The sequence below is a fragment of the Pleurodeles waltl genome, chromosome 3_1, assembly GCF_031143425.1.
Source record: "Pleurodeles waltl isolate 20211129_DDA chromosome 3_1, aPleWal1.hap1.20221129, whole genome shotgun sequence".
Lineage (NCBI taxonomy): Eukaryota > Metazoa > Chordata > Amphibia > Caudata > Salamandridae > Pleurodeles > Pleurodeles waltl.
Genome location: NC_090440.1, coordinates 1,322,361,622 through 1,322,381,702, shown reverse-complemented (window position 1 = coordinate 1,322,381,702; position 20,081 = coordinate 1,322,361,622).

Sequence of the window (20,081 nt, the reverse complement as noted above, 5' to 3'; positions counted from 1 at the left end):
TCCTCCTCCACCACTGTTCCATGCTACACCATTATCAGGAAATACAGAAAGGAGAGCTGCTCTCCTGGAAGGGGTGAAAACATTGCTTCTGTTGAAGTTCCTCCAGCCCAAGAGGGTCTCTGTCTCAAGTTTATTCAGTTGGGCTCTTTCAGGATGATCTCTCTGCATGGAATCAATTATCTGGTTCCCCATGGCAATCATTTTTTAGTGCTCAACCTGTAAGATGCCTATTTCCACGTCCCTATTCATCTCCTAAGCCAAGCCATCAATTTCTCCGGTTCGCGGTTCAAGGAAGGCACTTCCAGGGTCACGCATTGCTATTTGATCTGTTGACAGCGCCCCTGATCTTCACCAAGGTATTAGCCCCTGTGCTGCAGCTTAGAGGGCTTTCTTTGTTCCCTCATATTGATAATTAGCTAATATGTGTTTCTTCTTTCCTGAAGGCTCAGGAGCAAGTGTCAGCAACAACAACTTTTCTGCAGTCTCTGGGTTTCAAGATCACCTTTGGCAGGTCCCATCTGATGCCTTCTCAACAGAGTCTGTTTATTGGCACTCTTTCCAACATGCTGCAGGCCAAGATGTTTCTGCGTGTGGACAGGATTTGTGTTTTACAGTCCGCTGTTCGGACATTGATGGCTTTGTCTTCGGTTGTGGTGCCTTGGGCTCAGTTTCATTTATTGCCCCTTGTGAATTATTTGTAGCCTACTGGAGCCCGGAATGGGGTCGGTATTACTATCAAGTCCCTTCCTCACCAGAGATGGTGAAGGCCCTGGAATAGTGTCGGAATTCTGTGAACTTGACTTGTGGGGGTGTCTTTTCAACTTCCCTCTCCTTTGTTGCTCATAACAGATGCTAGCCAGAGGGGATGGGGTGCAACTCTGTGGGAATTGAAGGCTCAGGGTCCATGGTTGAGGGAGGAGAGTTGACATTCTTCCAATTGGAGGGAATTGGCTGCAGTGGGGCAGGCAGGCCCATTCTCTCAACCCCTCCTTCAGAATCATTGTCTGAGGCTATGCATGGACAATCAGGTGGCACATTGTTACCTCAATTGGCAGAAGGGACCAGATCTCTTCTGTTGAATTGCCTGGCATCTCACATCTTTGCATAGGCAGAGATTCATCTCTTGTCTTTGACAGCAGTGCACATCCAAGGGGAACTCAACTGTTATGTGGATTGTCTGAGTCGCAATGTCCTCTTCCATCGCCTTCCATCTGATGAGGAGTCTGTTCATCCATTGATGGATCTGTTTTCCAGTCACTCAAATGCAATGCTTCCAATCTTTTGTTTGGAACAGACCAACCAGGGGGCATGGGCTGTGGATGCCTCATCTTTTCCGTGACCAGAGGACATGCTTTATGCAATACCTCTGATTCCCCTCCTCCTGAGGGTGCTTCAGAAGATTTGGAAGGAGAGGGTGTCAGTGGTTGTGATTCCCCATTTTGACCTTGTTGCCCTTGGTTTCCATTACTTCTGGAGTTGTCCAAGAACACGTTTTTCAAACTCCTATTAACTCTGTCACCCATGCAATTTCCTCTTCTGTCATTCAGTCAGCTCCACAATCTGCAGGTGATCGCATGGTTCTTGAAATGCAATCATCAGAGTTACTTGGTTTTTCTCATGGGGTGACTTCTGACATCCAAGCATCTAGAATGCCCTCTAACATTTCTTCATATTGTAAGAATTGCAGTTTCTCTTAAAAATGGGCTTCTGTTCTTGATCATAACCCAATGTCTAGAGACCCATTTTTTATCCTTGATTTGCTCCAGGATGGGTTCTTTAAAAAATGTGTCTCCTTCCATCTTGGCTGCTCAGTGGTCAGCTATTAGAGTGCTTAGGGGGTTCTTCTGGTGAATTGAATGACCTGTTTCCTTTTTTCCAGCTGTTAAGGAGTTTTCAGCTCAAACGGCCTCCTCTTCAGGAATATATGATGGTAAAACACATACTGGAATCACACTTGTCTAAACAACGTGGTCAGAACAACAACAGCGTTGTTACCATGAATGCATTTACAATGATTTCTCATTGTAAAGGCATGCTTGATAAAGGCATGTGTGGCACAGCATGCGTGGTTCCAGCATGCAACACCCCACCTCTGCCCCTAAAAAAAAACTACCCCCCCTAAAAACAAACCTACCCTGAGCCCCCACCTCTAAAAACAAACCTACCCCATCCCCCACCCCACCCCAAAACTAAAACTACCCCACCCCCCAATCCTGCCCCTACAACTATGCGATCCCCCACTCCGCCCCTAAAAACTAAAACTACCCCGACCCCCCACCCCTGCAACTAAAACTAAAACTACCCTGACCCCTCACCCCGCCCCTAAAACTACTGCGACCCCCACCCCTAAAAAATAAAACTATCCCAACCCCCACCCCGCCCCTAAAAACTAAAATAACCCGACCCCCCACCCCACCGCTAAAACTAAAACTACCCCAACCCCCACCCCTCAAAACTAAAAATACCCCAACCTGCCCCTAAAGCTACCCCCTTCAACCAGCCCCTAAAACTACCATGACCCCACACCCCTACCCCTAAAGACTAAAACTACACCAACCCCCACCCGCCCTAAAAACTAAAACTACCCGACCCCCCACCCCACCCCTAAAACAAAAACTACCCTGATTCCCCACCCTCGCCCCTAAAACTACCCTGACCCCACCCCTAAAAACTAAAACTACTCCAACCCCCCACTCTGCCCCTAAAACTACCCTAACTCCCCACCCCTAAAACAAAACTACACCAACCCCCACCCTGCCTCTAAAACTAACACAAGCCCCACCCTGCCTCTTAAAACTGAAACTACCCCCACCCCTGCCCCTAAAAACGAAAACTACCACAACACCCCACCCAAGGCCCCTAAAACTAAAACTACCCTGACCCCCCACCCTGCCCCTAAAACAAAACTACCCTGACCCCCCACCCCCACCCCTAAAACTACTGTGACCCCCACGCCTAAAAACTAAAACTACCCAACCCCCCAGCCCGCCCATAAAACTACCTCTGCCCCAGCCCCACTTACCTGACCGTGCCCTCTCCCGATCCTGACTCCACTTTTCTCTGCCTTTACCAAGCATGTGGGTTGTTCAGCATGTGCATGGTTAAGGCAGGGAAAAAGAGAATTGTTGTTCACGTAAGCGTTGTTCTACTTTCGTGAACAATGCAGTCGTTGTTCCAGAGCTGTGGTTCAGGCTGTTTCCCCCTCTTCAGCCCATTTCTCCTGCCTGGGATCTGCCTTCTGTTCTACACGGGTTACAAATGGCTCCATTTGAGACTTTGGGTAATTATTTTCTGATGTGGTTGCCGGCTAAATTGTATTTTTTGAAGGCTATTAACTCTGCTCATTGCTAAGGGAAGCTTAAGGCATTAGTCATCTCTTTTCTGTATATCAAAATTGTTCCTGATAGAGTTGTTTTTCTCTCTGAGACTGGTTTTCTTCCGAAGGTCAGCTCCAAATTTCATCTGCAGTAGGAGTTGATTCTACCTGTTTTGAGGAAGCTGGTCCTCTTGGTGTTCTGTCCTCCCTTGGTGTTAAGCGATGTTTGCTGTGTTATTTACAGCGTACTGAGGATTTTCAGTTTCCTTATTCTTCTTTTGTCTCCTTTGGGGGTGTTCACAATGGCAAAAGGGTGATGACTTACACCTTGACTCACTGGGTACGACAAGCTATCTGCCAGGCACACACCCCCTTAATCTGACCCTCCCTCTTTTGTAGAAGGCAGGTATACTAAAGAGATCTAAACGTCCTGGATTGAGGTGGGTTGAATTTCTATCGAGGAAATCTGTAGAGCTGCTACCTGGTCCTCTTTTGATACTTTTGTAAAACATTATCGATTGATATTGATGATACCATGCCAAGTAATTTTGGGCATAGGATTTTGACCACTGCTATGCAGTGATGTGTTGTCTGTTGTAAATACATTTATGTCTCTGGTTTGTGATTTCCTTACTATGTCAAGACCAGAAGGAGGAGGTCTGTATGAGCATGGCTGGACTGGCCATATCGGGCATGGTGGGCGATTTTCACTTAAGCAGGCTGGTTTTCACCATGTCGTCCGATCTCACTAAAGGCCTGGACGGGACACACAGTAATTCCAGCAGCCAACTTCAATGAAAATATAAGCCTATGTACAGTCAAACGAAGTTGCCTGAGACTGACAATGCAGTGAGGAGACTGCACCAACAAAATTTGCCAGGGCTGCTTTTGGCTCTTAGTCCGGCCCTGTGAATGAGGGTGTAATGACTTTGTTACTCACTGGTAATCTTCATTACCCTGATTAGGTCCTCGTCATCCCACTCATCGCCCCTACATTCAGGTTTACATTTCTTTTTGTTTGTGAACTTACATGAGGAGCGAGAGAAGGGCCACTTTTTTGTCCATTCAATGGACATAAAAAACACTAAGGCAGCGCAGGTTTGCGTCAAAACGTTTAACGCTGGAGACCGCCATTCCAACGCGCCAGCCGGGTGTCATATTTAAGGAATGGCGGTAGCCGGCGCTGCGGCCTGGTTAGCATCAAAATAAATGACTCTAACCGGGCAGCGGAGGTGTAGGGAAGACTGGGGGTTGTGCATCAAAGAATGGTGCAAGTCAGATTAGAGTAAAAAATATTACTCTAACCTGACTAGCATCATTTTTTGATGCACAACCCCCATGGAAATGACTCCTGTTTTAGCAAAGACAGGAGTCATGCCCCCCTGCCCAATGGCCATGCCCAGGGGCCTTCTGTCCCCCTGGGCATGGCCACTGGGCACAGTGGCATGTAGGGGGCCCCAAGTTAGGCCCCTCTATGCCACCTAAAAAAAAAAAAAAATACTAACCTCTACTTACCGTAGATGTGTCCCCCCATCCATTGGTGTCCTCCAGGGGTGGGCAAGGGTGGCAGGGGGATGTCAAACGAGGCATTCAGAGAAGGGAGCGAGAGTTCCTTGGAGAGCCAAACGAAAAATATAAGTCATTCAATCAAAAATGATTCAAGGAAGACGTGCCAGGGGCGGGACAAACAAAAGAACAGAAAAGAAACCCACTGAAAAGGAGCAGTGAATTTAGATAGACAAGGACAACGTCTAATTCTGAGAAAGTAGATGTATCAAAGCCAACTCTAATCATTTTTATTGTAGATAAACCAATTATTTCAAAAGAGCGAAGTGCAAGTTTGAATGTACTTGTTTAACTGTTATAATTTCTTATGTTTAGTTTAGACATCGAGTACCGAAGCTTTCATGTTTGGTTAGGACATTTAATTGGGTTGCAACTACTGTACACCTCAGGGCCAGTGGTGTTGATGTATAGAACACCACTAATTGCTCTGGCTAGGTTTATCAGCAGGTCCAAGAACCCAAGCTGACCAAACCAGCCTTCTTAGGATTGAAATGTAGCCGGGTTTGACTCAGCACGGGTGGTATAATTCTCAGCTTTGGCTATCACTTGTTATTGGCTGTTGTAAATACACCATGATTTTTGGTGCAATCAGTGTACTGTCATGTTGCGGCCTTATATCATGAGATATCACTCAGTATTTTAAGGTAAACATTAGACAAAGGGTTTGACAGGAAAACCAAAGTGGGAACTAGAAAGGGCCGGGCCCATACTACAAATAAAAACCCATGGGTTCAGCCCGTCTTTACGAATGACGACAGGTAAATGTAAACCAGTTGCTCTGCACTTGCCACATTTAGGCCCTAATTTACACTTTTTGACGCAAAACTGTGTTAGCACAGGTTTCGTCAAAAAGTTTACCGCCGGCTAGAGCCATTCCTGGATGCCAGCCGTCATATTTAAGGAATGATGCTAGCCGGCGGTAAGGCCCGATTAGCATCAAAATAAATTACTCTAACCGGGTGGGAGAGGCGTAGGGGAAACAGGAGGTTGTGCGTCAAAGAATGGCACTAGTCAGGTTAGAGTCAGAAAAATGACGCTAACCTGACTAGCGTCCTTTTTTGACACACAACACCCAGGGACATGACTCCTGTCTTAGTAAAGACAGGAGTCATGCCCCCGGGCATGGCCATTGGGCACAGTGCCATGTAGGGAGGCCAAGTTAGGCCCCCCATGGCACTTATAAAAAAAACAACATACCTGGACTTACCTGGGATGGGTCCCCCCATCCTTAGGTGTCCTCCAGGTGTGGGTAGTGGTGGGGGTGTCCCTGGGGGCAGGGAAGGGCACCTGTGGCCTGCTTCCATGGTCTCTGACCATGGAAATGAGCCCACAGGTCACCTAACACCTGTCCTGACCCAGGCGTTAAATAATGGTGCTAAGCAAGCTTAGTGCCGTTATTGAAGGCCCTCCTCCTCCCATGCGTGATTTTTGCACAGCAGGATAAATGAGGCGCTAAGGCCTTAGAATAATTTTTTGCCCAGGAACGCCTACCTTGCATCTCATTGATGAAAGGTAGGTTTTCACTTTAAAAAAATGACGTTAACTCCAATATTTTGACACTAGACGGGTCTAGTGTCAAAATTTAAATATGGAGTTAGGTTTGCGCCAGATTTGCATAAAACAAATTACGCAAATTCAGCGCAAATAGAGTATAAATATGCCCCTAAGTGGGTGATGGATCATCATAACATATGTGGTTGAATCAAAGTCGGCTGAAAGGTTTAACATGATAAGAACTACATAATGAAACAAAGTATGATTCTGTACCAGGAACACACATATTAGATTGTTTGCCAATAAAAAAGCTACACCCCACGGTCCAGAAACTCAGCTGCACAGTCTGCTTACCCAAACACCTTTCCTGAAGAAAATGAGTTGGGAGGATATTTGGAAGCACATAACAGCAAACCTTAGATTTCCCAGGAAACTCTCCAGACGCAATATATCTGTTAGTGACTTCAAGCAATGTTATATATTCCTTCTGAATGAGCAGGGGTTTTGATCACAGGTTGTTTAGTTCATTCCATTTGTAAACATGAAGAGACCTTGAGTGAATACTCTGTTAAATTTCTCCTAAATAATATTTGGTTGTGCATCAAGAAGTGAGAGGTAGTCATTTGGTGGATAACATACAACTGCAGGTTTTGCCCTCATAGCACCTCTTAATGAAATTCAATGATTCATGCTTCAATTGAGCAAACAACTTGGATATACTAAACTCTCCACGTTCCAGAAATGTAGGGAGTAAGGTCCTGTGGCACATTGATCCGGCATGAACCATTAGACACATTCCATTGCATGTGGCTTTGTATCAAAATTATGTTAGGGTTGGGGTTTCTGTTCTGGATCATAGACTATAATTCACTAAAAACTGAAACAGAAATGACATGACACATCCTTTAACCATGGTTCACCCAGATCCCCTCCACTAGTTCCTCCTGTGGGTGATGTGCGACTCAGGAAGAGCACAGAGTAGAAAATACTGCTGGTGATAAACCTTGTCACCCTGATTTACCTCATTCTGAAGATCTGAAAATATTTATTTTTAGTGGAAAAACTGTGGATCATATTTATGGAAGCTTAGTGTCACCTTAGCGCCATTTATTTTGGAGCTAAAGCAGCGCTAACTGAATTCCTTATTTATATTTTGACGCTAGACCGGTCTAGCGTCAAACTATTGAAGTTAGCTCCATTTTTAGGATGCGCCAACTCACCTTGCGTCAATGAGATGCAAGGTAGGTGTTCCCTTCCTAAAAATGACGCTAGCCCATTTGTAACTCTCGCTGTAGAAACAATGCACAACTGGGAGGCGGGCCTAAATAATGGCACTAACCTGTTCAGCGTCATTATTTAATGCCTGGTCAGACCATGCGTTGAAGTGCAGGTAGGCTAATTTCCCTGGTGAAACACCATGGAATGGGTACAAAAATGGCCATCCCAACTCCCAGCATCACCACCACCCACACCACAGAGACACTTCAGGAGGAGGGAGCCCATCCCAGGTAAGTTGCAGCTCAGTGTTTGTGTATGTGTGTGGTGTGCCATTGGGGGGCCCTTACATGGGGCCCCCGGTCTGGCACTGGGTATGTAGGGCTTGCCCAGGAGACACTGCTCCCCTGTGGTGGGCATTGGGTTAGGGGTAATGATTCCTGTCTAAACTTAGACAGAAGTCATTTCTTGGCTGCTTGTGTGTCAAATAATGACGCTAGGCTTACTAGCAGCAGATATTTTGCCGCTAACCAGCCTACTGTAATTTCTGACCACTAGCACCATTTCCCCTAATGCCATCCCTCACTGACTAGCATCTTTTTTTGAGACACTAGCCATTCCTTAGCGCCATCGTGCATCATTTTATAAATATGACGCACAGATGGGGTTAGGGAATGGCGTTAGGCAGCATTGAAATAAATGACGCACCACTGCGTTATCGCAGTTGTGTGTCATTTTTCATAAATATGGGCCTTTGTCTCCTATCTTCGGCCAAAAACAGGGACACAGTGGAAACTACAGTACTTCTACAAAGATTCTATTGCTCTGCTGAGGTTGTTTTTACTGAGCCTCTTGACTTCTGCGACAATGGATAGCAAAGCCAGTGAGAAAAACATAAAGGTGATGGGGGAATACTTGCAAAAATTTGAACCTGTATGTTCCTACATCTGAAGGCACAATTACTAAAACTGTTGAACCATGCTTTTGTGTCAATACACATTGACTGTGGAAAAGTACTGTTTGCAAACCATCTCATAAGCCAAAAATCTACTAAGTAGACAAAACCACGTCTGAGCATTTGCTTTAGAGTACATACCTCCATCTTGTTTGGTCTGCCCTGGTTATCAGCAACCTTTCTTCAAGTGTGAGAAAAAAATGGTTATCTTTGCTCAGTGCTGGCCCTCGATCATCCACAACAGGCATTGTAGAATTTTTGTTCGGTGATGTCAGGTGGAAGTGTAAGATGCACTGTGGTATCATTTGGAGGATGGCCACTTTCAATGTTTAAAAAGGTATTGATCCCTTCTCTTCGAGGCCTCTGTTTGAGCCATAAGTTAGATAACTACAGTTTTGAGTCCACTCTATTCAAGTGTTGTACAGCGAATCTGGCCAAGGGTATTATATTCAACAGTAAGAAGGAATGTTTTAATGAGTGGATTAAAGAATTTGAACAAACTCCTTCTAGCCAAGAGATATACACAAAGCATCTCTTTCTACTGATGTTGCTTCAAGACCTATATTTTTCGTGCATTCCATACCTCACCCTAGTCCTTTACACTATCATTTTGCTTCTGTTTTCTGTAATTTTGCAATGTATGGTGATTCCATCTTACCCGGGTACTTTGTTTACCTTAATATTACCAATAAATTGGTATATTTCCAATGTGGAATTGATGCTACACATCATTAAACACAAGCTGTTTTGGATAAAATGTCTTTAACAGCTTAAAACTAATATAGATAACTCACAGCTGATCTCACACGTTTTGTAGATTTAGTGCAGCTGAATTTCGTAATATATTTCTGGGTGCAAGAAAGTATCAATGTTCTTGTTATTATAAGTCACAAATCTGCAGCGTCCAGCAAAATAATCATATGCCAATTGTAGTGTCTGACGTGATTTAGAACGGAACCTTTCTGGGTCCTAACGGGCTCCGTACTTGTGTGATCTAGGATAGCATATAATGAAAGCTTGGTTTAGAATGTGGGAGTACACAGGCACACGCAGAGGAGTAAAGACAGCTCTTTGTGTAGCCTAGTCATTGGCAGGTACCCAGACTGGGGAAGGCACTACAACAGGCGACGAGATAGGGGAGAAGTAACCTGAAGAAGAAAGTGCTTGCCTGGAGAGTTTGCTGTGGTCAAAGCAAACTGCTTGTGCGTGTCATGTGTGCCTTCGTCAAAGTGGCGAGTCGACAGCTGGCATATGTGGAGTCAAAGCGTAACTCCGGCTGGTGTGCAGTGTGTGAATGGACAGAGAGATTCACTAAGAAGCTTATGTGTAGTTGATCAAGAAACAATGACCAAGACCCTACAAAAAGGTACAGCATTGCTACCCAAAATAAAGTTATACAGTATACGTAGTGTTAACGCTGAAGGAGGATTCTACCAGGTTTACAATGCACAGTTAAAGAGAATTATCAGATATCACATTGCACTGCAAGGCAGAGATCAACCAGGTTTAAGAAAATGCAAGCTGAAGGATAAAAAAAGAATAAGATAGATGACTTACCAAGCCTGACAAACAGAATCATTGTAACACAATTGACGGTGGCCCCAAGGGAAGTGCCTGGGGTTTGCGGTCCATATTTGAAGTGGGCAGAAATGTGGCAGAAGGCCATTCTGATGGAGCCTATCAAGGATGACGCCCGAGGCCAGGCCATCGCAGGGTCAAGGCCGGGCCATGATAAGAACTGATCCTGGTTTCTAGTCAAAGAGGCCAAAGAGAGCTCCAATCCTGATGTCAGTAAGTTCTACACTGGCTACAATGCTGCCGCCTTCTTGAAACTGATACCTCCTTTCGATACTGCCAAAAAGCAAAATATTGGCAATAGAAGGACTGCATGGATAGAGACATTTGAAGGTTTAATTGATGCACTTGAAGAGATTGATAACAGAAAGATTGTCATGTATCTAAAAAATCTTGATGGTGACAGCATGAAAGAAGTCATAAAGAAAATGCAGAGAACTAACAAAGAAGTCACATGCCGTCAGTTTAAGATTGCATTAAGTCTCAAGTTCAATCCAATAACAAATATGTTTTCAGTCAAGAATATCAAAGAGTTGGTGAGACAATCAAATAATTTATGGAAAGACTCAACACACTCATCAAACACTGTAAGTGCAATGAATTTAATGATGAAGAAGCCATGTGGCTTAGATTTATTGAGAGTTGTTTGTCCTATTCATCCCAAATACAAATGCTGAGAGAAACTGGAGTGAGTGTTGATGCCTGTCAGAGCTGAGGAACATGTTGAGAAACAAGACGCTGACATGGAGGCCAAATGTGCCCAGAACAAGTCAGTCATGAGTGTGAAAAGTAATTTGAAACAAAAGACTGAAGTGCATGAAGTGATGTCTACCTGCAAAAAGAAGTTATGTTTCAGATGTGGATTTGCATTTCCACTCAAAGGAAAGTGTGTCACCATTGGACAGATATGCAAAAGCTGTGGTATAGAGAACCATTTTGTGACGATGTGCAGAGCTAAGGAAAAAGTAAGTGTGTCACACCCCAAAGACAAAATGACCACCAGAATGTTCCAGAAGCCACGTTTGATGCACACTCACAAAGCCAAACAGTGATATCAGTTGAGGAAAATAGATGCTAAGCAAAGTCAATCATCATTTAAATCATTGTCAACAGTTCTTCTGCCTCAATGATAGTGAAAGTGAAGAAAGTGATTGTGCCATGTTAATGATTATGTCAGAAAAACGTGCACATGTCGAACTGGTTGCATGTGAGGAAAAAAGTTAGTCAAAGAAAAGTTCACATGTCAAAGGAACAAAATCAGAAAAGCACTGTCCAAAGATTACATTGAAAATAAATGGGTGTTCAATACCTTTCATTGTCAATATTGGTGCATCAACAAATATAGGCCCTCATTACGACCCTGGCGGTGGGTGGTAAAGCGGCGGTAAGACCGCAAACAGGCCGGCGGAAGAAAAAATTGAATTATGATGTGGCGGTGAAGGTGGCTGGGCTGGAGATTGCGGTCTCCAGCCCGGCGGTCGTCACTAGACCGCCGACGGTATAAGGACCCTGCATACCGCCATGGATCTCAGGTGGTTGGGAACCGGCATGAGATCCATGGCGGTAGGCACTATCAGTGCCAGGGAATTCCTTCCCTGGCAATGATAGGGGTCTCCCCCACCCCCGCAATTCCCCACGAATCCTCCCCCCAACCCCAACGCCACCCCCCAAAGGTTGCACAACCCCCCTCCCCACCCCGACCCCCAACATGCACATACACACACCCCTACACGCACACACCCCCAACATGCACATACACGCCCCCTACACGCACACATACACCCCAACAACACATACCCGCACACATACAAACAGACATGCACACTGTCCGACCCGCACACATTTCCCATACACACAACACCCCCCGCACGCATACACTCACTCACACACCCCCTCTACACACTCACACGCACACTCCCATGCACGCACACAACACACAACACAGAAACTCCCCCCCACTCCCTTCCCTAATGGATGATCAACTTAACTTGTCCCTTGATCCTCCGGGAGCGGACGGGATGCATGGGGGCAGCTCCACCACCAGCACACTTTCACCAGAAACCGCCACACCGAATCATGGGATGTGATTCTGTGGGCGGTGTTCTGTTGACGTGGTGGTGGAGGTTGAGCAGCCTCCACTTTCCCGCTGACCACCAGTATGGTTGTTGGCGGCTTTCCGTACGGAAAAGGACAGCGGGCTGCCAGTGGTCATAATACGTGGCTCGGAATACCGCCACCACTGGTGGTCTTCAGCCCGGCGGTACCTCGGCAGTCTTGCAAAAAGACCACCGAGGTCGTAATGACCCCCATAATGCCTGAAGATAAGTGCAGTAAACAGTCTCCTTTACCGCGGCTTACGCCATCAAAGACCAAAGTGTATACTTGGGCTGCATTGACACCATGAAGAGTAAAGGGTAATTTGTAAAGATAGTGAAACATAGGAAAACAAAGGCACAAGCACCGATCCATGGGCTTACGGGTTCAGCAGCAGGTGCCTGCTTGCTAATTTTCAACACGGCTGATGACATGGGACTGATTTCTGTGAATTACAACATGATTGCTCATCACGAAATAGTAAGTCAATTACCTTCACTGTCTCATTATTAAAGTTAAAGACTATGGCCCTCATCATGACATTGGCGGTAAATCCAGCTTACCGCCATGCTGACAGCTACCAACATACTGCCGCGGTGACGGATATCCGTTTGCCATATTATGACACACACACACCAAACCGACAGAATTCAGCCACATACATAAATCCGCCAGCCCAAAGGTCAGTGGTAAACTGTCAGTACCAACACCCATACCGTTACGTCAACAAAACAACGCCCATCACATCATGACCCACGAATCACCACGGCAGACATTCAACTGAGGTAAACTATTGGCGGTGTCACGTAGGCTCTCATTATTCTAATGAGACTACTGGATTTCGAGTGGCAGAATCACCTGTGGTGTGGGAGACTGAGTCTGACCCACTACAGGTGACACCTGTTGCTCCAATCCAGATTCTGCTCTGGCTAAATAGCAGTGCCTCATCTCTACCCCAGGGCAGGGATGAGTGGGCAGCCGTGCACATGACATAACTGGTTTCTCAGGGAAGCCATGGTCACTTAGGTCTCATCCATTTCTCTCAGTTATATTAGTCTCACATACACAATGACAAACAGAGGCAGTATATATTTCAATAATGCTTTAATAGAGTGACTGCATCTTAGATAGCAAAGTGTGGGCTGCAATAACCAGGACGAGACAGCATGACAATATTACAATTGTGACAAGGACAGTGAAATATAAAAATAATGCTACCATATTATCACGAGAGTAAACAGACTAACCCCTACCTAGACTATGATAGAACACAGCATGGTAAGCTCTAATTCTGCCCTTCAGGTTCCCCTGGGAAGACATCATCCTCCATACCTGAGCAAAGGCCTGAAGTCTGTAAAGACAGCTGTAGACAAGCATTCGGCAAACAGCATACAGTCGTGGTTGTCTGTCTGGAATCTCCCTCTAACGTGTAAGGGACAGGGAAGTGTTTTTATAATAAAACAGCTGATGTTCTGAGAAAATGTCCCTAAGTAAGGATGTGTATTTTCTATGAATATCAGAGACTAAACTTATACCACTTTCACTGGCAACCTATCTTGCTGCAACCTTGGAAGAAGCATAGAGTGGGCAAGAATGTCTTGCTTGAGAACAGAGTGCTGGCCTAGGCAAAAACAGTTAGATAGAGAGAAAATAAAAAAAGACAATAAAAGTGGCTACTGTAACAATAATAAAGCAAAGCGGAATAAAATATATCTAGGTTAAAGTGCACAGCTGCAGGCCTACTATGTTAAAATAACATGCATGAAGCTATTACTAAAATGGCTACACTACAGTGGTACACACCACCGCCCGCAGAATGGACACCCAAATAGTAAACTACACAACATTGGCCAATTCATATAACCCACACCTGACACCTGTACACAAAAGACACACCCACTCACACCACTATAAAACACACACCCACATTACCCACAACCCATTCCGAATACAAATCATTGCCACCAGACACACATCAAGACCACTGCCACAACTACACACACACCCATATATCCCTCACGCACTCCACTACGTACACCCAATCACACTACCCAACACCCACACACCTACACACACCACACAACACCTATGGTCCCACAAAGGCACCCGATTTCACAGATGAGGGGTCGCGGGCCATGGTGGAGGATATAGTCATGATAGAGCCACAGCTGTTTGGAGCACAGGTGCAGCAGATATCCATTGCAAGGAAGATGGAGCAATGGCGGAGAATCGTGGACATGATGAACGCCATGGGACAGCATCCAAGAACAAGGGACGACATCAGGAAGAAGTGGAATGACCTACGGGTGAAGGTACGTTCTGTGGCAGCAAGGCACCAGCTCACCATACAGAGGACTGGTGGTGGACCCCCACTTTCGCCCCCACAGCTCACAGCATGGGAAGAGCAAGTGTTGGCATTACTGAATCCAGAGGGACTCACTGGAGTAGCCAGAGGACTGGACACTGGTAAGTCAACATTTACCACTTATCACCCCCCAAACCTGCATGCCATGTGACACCCTCACTCCCATCACTCCACTCCATCCCACACACTGCACCAATGCAGATGACTAAACTTAATGCCAAGCCCTGCATGCCATACCAATGCATGGACAGCCCTCCCAGCCCTGCATGGACACCCATCACCAAAGCATGCACAGCATAGGGGTACTAACAGTCCCACAATACATCAACATACACATTCAAAGGTGGCAGGGCAACAGCAGCGATAGAGGGGAAGATAGGGATGTACAATATGTCACAGGCATGAAACATAATACATCACTTACATCCCTGCAGGTGCCCCAGCCAAACTCAGCGGAGAGGATGTGCCACGACTATCCCGCCCCCCAACAGAAGATGCCTCCAGTGATGACAGTAACTCTGGACTTCAGGATTTGGATCAACGACCTCGCCCATCAGGGACCACTGGTCAGTCGGTCACCCCAGCCCACACACATTCCACCACAGAGCCTCTGCCATCAGTATCCAACACCACAGCACCCACCCAGCGTACCCACACCTCTGTCCCCAGGACATGTCAATGAGCAGTGTGCCCACCTGTATATGGGACCCCAGTCCACACCTCACCTCCAAGACAATCAAGGACCTGGGGTCAGTGGCAGTGGGCACAACGTTCAGGGGACAGGGATGCAGGGCAACAGGGACACTGGGAGGACCGCCGTGCACCAGGGAATGGACAGGACCAGGGACTAGACTCTGCAGAAGGCACTCACTAATGTCCTTGGGGCCTACCTTGGGGCCTACCTGGAGAAGTGTGGCTCAATGGTTAGAGCGGCAGACCCTGAAGCAGAGATCTGGCTCAAGACCAGGGTTCAAGTCCCGCTTCGGCAGGTCTTGGGCTCAATTGCCCTTGACCAGATAATTCTCGCCTCGGTGCCTAATCTAATTCATGGGTCCCACTCTGCAACTCTGGGCAATAGCTTGCTTAATCTCCACAATGGCCCCAACAGCGCTTGGATGCCTGGCTTCACCCTGGGGGTGCTCAGGATTGGGCGCCCCACAGGGAAAAGCCAGGAGGGGTTCCATAGCGGTATGAGTACAGTGCCTTGAGACCCTAATGGGTGAGTAGTGCGCTATACAAGTGCTAATTTACATTTTACATTTTTACCAACTATTCTAGGACACAATGGGCCAGATCCTGAACAACATGCAGTTGAACAAGCGGCTGCAGGAGGAACACCATCAGGAGATCAGTGAGGACTTGCAGGCCCTAAACACCACCATGATCTCCATAGCAGGGGTGCTGGTAGACATGGCCAACATCATGAGGGAATGGACTGCACAGTGGCGGGCCCCTACCACTAGCCAGTCTATTGACCAGCCCACCACACCCACTGCAGCTACTGAACAGGAGGCCCTGCCACCGGACCCACAGGCCACCAGCACACCTCCCCCTACAGAAGATGAACCAACCTGCAAACGTTCCCTGCAAACCAGACAGAAGCCAGAGACACTTGCCAAGGCCAAGTCTACTGCCAGGAAATGAGACTCCCCTGATTGTCCCCCTTGTGTCCCACCCTGTCACCTTATCCACTTTGAACAGCCTTTGCTCCCCTTCCTATGGCCCCTTGGACACTGGACCTGTGCTACAAACAGACTGGAACAATACCCTGGACATTCCTCCACTATCACCCCATTCCATTGCACTTTTCAGTCACTTATTTGCACTACAATAAACACCCTTGAACACAATTTGAGTGATACTGTTTTATGTTTGAAAATGTGCATTTGTGGGAACAGTAACATCTAGTGCAAATGGTCTGAACACTGTGATAGAATACAAATAATGAACTGAAACTGTCTGTAATGATCACATCAGGACCAATATCTGGAAAATGAAAAGTCATAGGTGACAGTAAGTTGAGATGCAAAGGAAGTGAATGCCATCATGCCACAGTCACACAGATAAATCAATAGTCATAGTAATGGTCAGTTCCACTGTCTCACCTGTGTGTCATTGGAAGTATTGACATATAACTAATGGTCTGTTGTCCTCATCCTCATTCTCTGCCTCCTCATCCTGTGGAGAAGTGTGGCTCAATGGTTAGAGCGGCAGACCCTGAAGCAGAGATCTGGCTCAAGACCAGGGTTCAAGTCCTGCTTCGGCAGGTCTTGGGCTCAATTCCCCTTGACCAGATAATTCTCGCCTCGGTGCCTAATCTAATTCATGGGTCCCACTCTGCAACTCTGGGCAATAGCTTGCTTAATCTCCACAACGGCCCCAACAGCGCTTGGATGCCTGGCTTCACCCTGGGGGTGCTCAGGAGTGGGCGCCTCACAGGGAAAAGCCAGGAGGGCTTCCATAGCGGTATGAGTACAGCACCTTGAGACCCTAACGGGTGAGTAGTGCGCTATACAAGTGCTAATTTACATTACATTTACATCCTCACTGCCCTCAGGGTCCACTGCTGCCACAGGGGCATCTCCAGTCCCCTCCTCCTGCAGAAAAGGCACATGTCATCTGAGGGCCAGGTTGTGCAACATGCGGCATGCCACTACTATCTGGCAGACCTTTCCGGGTGAGTAGCACAGGGATTCACCTGTCAGATGGAGGCACCTAAACCTGGCCTTCAGGACGCCGAAGGTCCGCTGGATTATTCTTCTGGTTCAACCATGTGCCTCATTATAACGGTCCTCAGCCCCTGTCCTGGCATTTCTCACAAGGGTCAGGAGCCACAATAGGTTTGGGTAGCCAGAGTCACCTGCAAGTATTGAGGGACAACATTTAGCCTTACACAATCATAAGGTGATAACACCTGAAGGCATACACTGACATACAGTGGGTTGGGCTCTGGCTCACCTATTAGCCACACATTGTCCCTCTGTAGTTGGGCCATCACATTTGGAATGCTGCCGTTCTTCAGGATTAAAACGTCATGCACTGACCCAGGATACTTGGCTGTGATGTGGGAGATGTACTTCTCCCGCAGGCACACCATTTGCACATTCAGTGAGTGGAAACTCTTACAATTCCTAAACACCTGTTCATTCTGGCAGGGGGTGACCAACGTAATATGTGTACCGTTAGTCGCCCCAATAATATTGGGGATATGCCCCATTGCATAGAATACTGCCTTCACAGTGGCCAAATCTTCCACCTGGGGGAAAGCAATGTAGCTGGACATGTGTTTCACCAGGGCAGACAAAACCCTTGCCAGCATGATTGAAAACATTGGCTGTGACATTCCAGCTCCCATGACCACTGTCACTTGGAAAGAACCAGTTGCCAGGAAATAGAGCACCAATAGCACTTGCACAAGAAGGGGGATTCCAGTGGGCTGACGGATAGCTAATATCAGTTCAGGCTCCAACTGGGCACACAGCTCCGTGATTGTGGCCATGTCCAGTCTATAAGTCAGTATAATGTGCCTGTCCTCCAGTGTAGCTATATCCACAAGGGCTCTGTACATGGGGGTTCGTCTTCTCCTCCCATTCATCCACAGCAGTAGGTATCTAAGGGACACAAGATTGAGTAGGCTGTCACAATTTGAACAATGGAACCACCACCTCAGTGTACATAGTGCATTTGTGTGATGGGACAGAGGAAATGGCAAGCTATGTGCAAATCTATGCAGTGCTGCAGTCAAGGTTAATCTGATTGCTGTCCACCATTATGAAATGGTGACCGCCTGTCCTGTATGTAAAGACAGGTGAACGTTGGGCGTCGTGGCAGACACCTTGGGCACGATCCATGTGGGAAGGATGCATGGAGATGTCTGTGCAAGCATTGTGTCATCGGGTGGGATGTCATGTGGTGGTGTACATGGTGTGCACTGGGCGATGTGTGTGCCAATGGTGATGGAAACGGGATTGTTGGGCCATATGTATGACAGGCTGGATTTTATGTGTAATGGTGTCCTCCCATCTGTATCGTCTCTGCAGGTCAGCGCCCATCAAAAGAAGGGATTATAGCATGCCATTGCCACGGACGTGCATACCCTGGGGGTCTATGGCAGGCGGTGCACCCACTGTCAGAAATGGTGGGAGGACCTGAGACGCTGGGCACGTAAGACCATGGAGGACCAGCTGGGGATGGCCTCCCAATGAGGAAGGGGTGCTTATCAGAACCTGACCCCCCTGATGGCCCGCATACTGGTGCTAGCCTACCCAGAGCTGGATGGGCGCTTGAGGGCATCACAACAGCCACAATGGGGTGAGTTCAGTGGCCTTTACAACAATAACTTTTAGGTGGCATGGGATCCGGGTGGTGGGTGTCAGTTAGTGGGTGCCCCTTAATGCCAGGCCAGACATTGCAGGGTGATCCAGCTCCAGGGTAATGGTAGAAAGGGAAAACAAGGTAACCTAGCTAGTTTATATTCCATGTCAGACAGGGCTTAGTGGGTCCCAAGAGGGGGGCAGTTGGCGGTGGTTGGCCCTCATCCTGCTGTGGCATATAGCCAATTGCTTGGCAGTGCAATGCATAGTGCTAAATCCTGATTCCTGTGTGTGACAATACTGTGTATGCCCTCTGTGGTGTTGGTGCAGTAACTGACCTAGTGCTCCCTTTCTCTCCCCCCCTTTTTTCTTCTGTCATCCTGTTCATGTGTGCATTAGCACAATCTGTCAGAGGAGCAGAGGAACCGGCGACAGAGGGAGCTGCATCCCACAGGACCAAGCAGGCAGAGTCCACCGACGCTGAGGGAAACAGTGGGACGGAGGGCGAGGGGAGCACCACAGCGGAGACAGGAGGAGACAACACTGACTCAGATATCTCCTCCGATGGAAGCTCCCAGATGGTGGCGGACACCTCTGTGACCACCCAAGCTGCAGGTACAGCCGCTGCCCCGTACCAGCACCGCCCTCCAGGTAGCCCCTCAGCGAGTTGCCTGTGCCTGCTCACCCAGGAGGGTGGGCATCTCCTTCACCTCAGGCACCTCAGAACCTGCCACAGTCAGCCCTGCTGCCCTGAGTGAGGAGGCTATTGACCTCCTGAGATCCATCTCTGTAGGGCAGTCAACCATTGTGAATGCCATCCAGGGGCTGGCATCCCAGATGCAGCAATGCAATGCATTCCTGCAGGGCATCCACAGTGGATTGGCAGCCCAACAGAGATCGATTCAGGCTCTGGGCTCCTCTCTGATGGCAGCCATTGTCCCTATTCCTACCGTCCCCCCTCCAACTACCACTTCCAAGTCCCAGTCTCCTCAACTCATCCCATGCAGACATACAGATGAGCATGCACACAAGACATCACACAAGAGTAGCACAGTCAAACACAGGCAACACACTTCAGCCATCAAGCACTCACGCAAACACCAGACAGTAGCACACAAAACCACATCCACTGCCTCCACTGTCTCTCCCTCCTCCTCCTTCACTTCCCTCACAGTCACATCCACACTC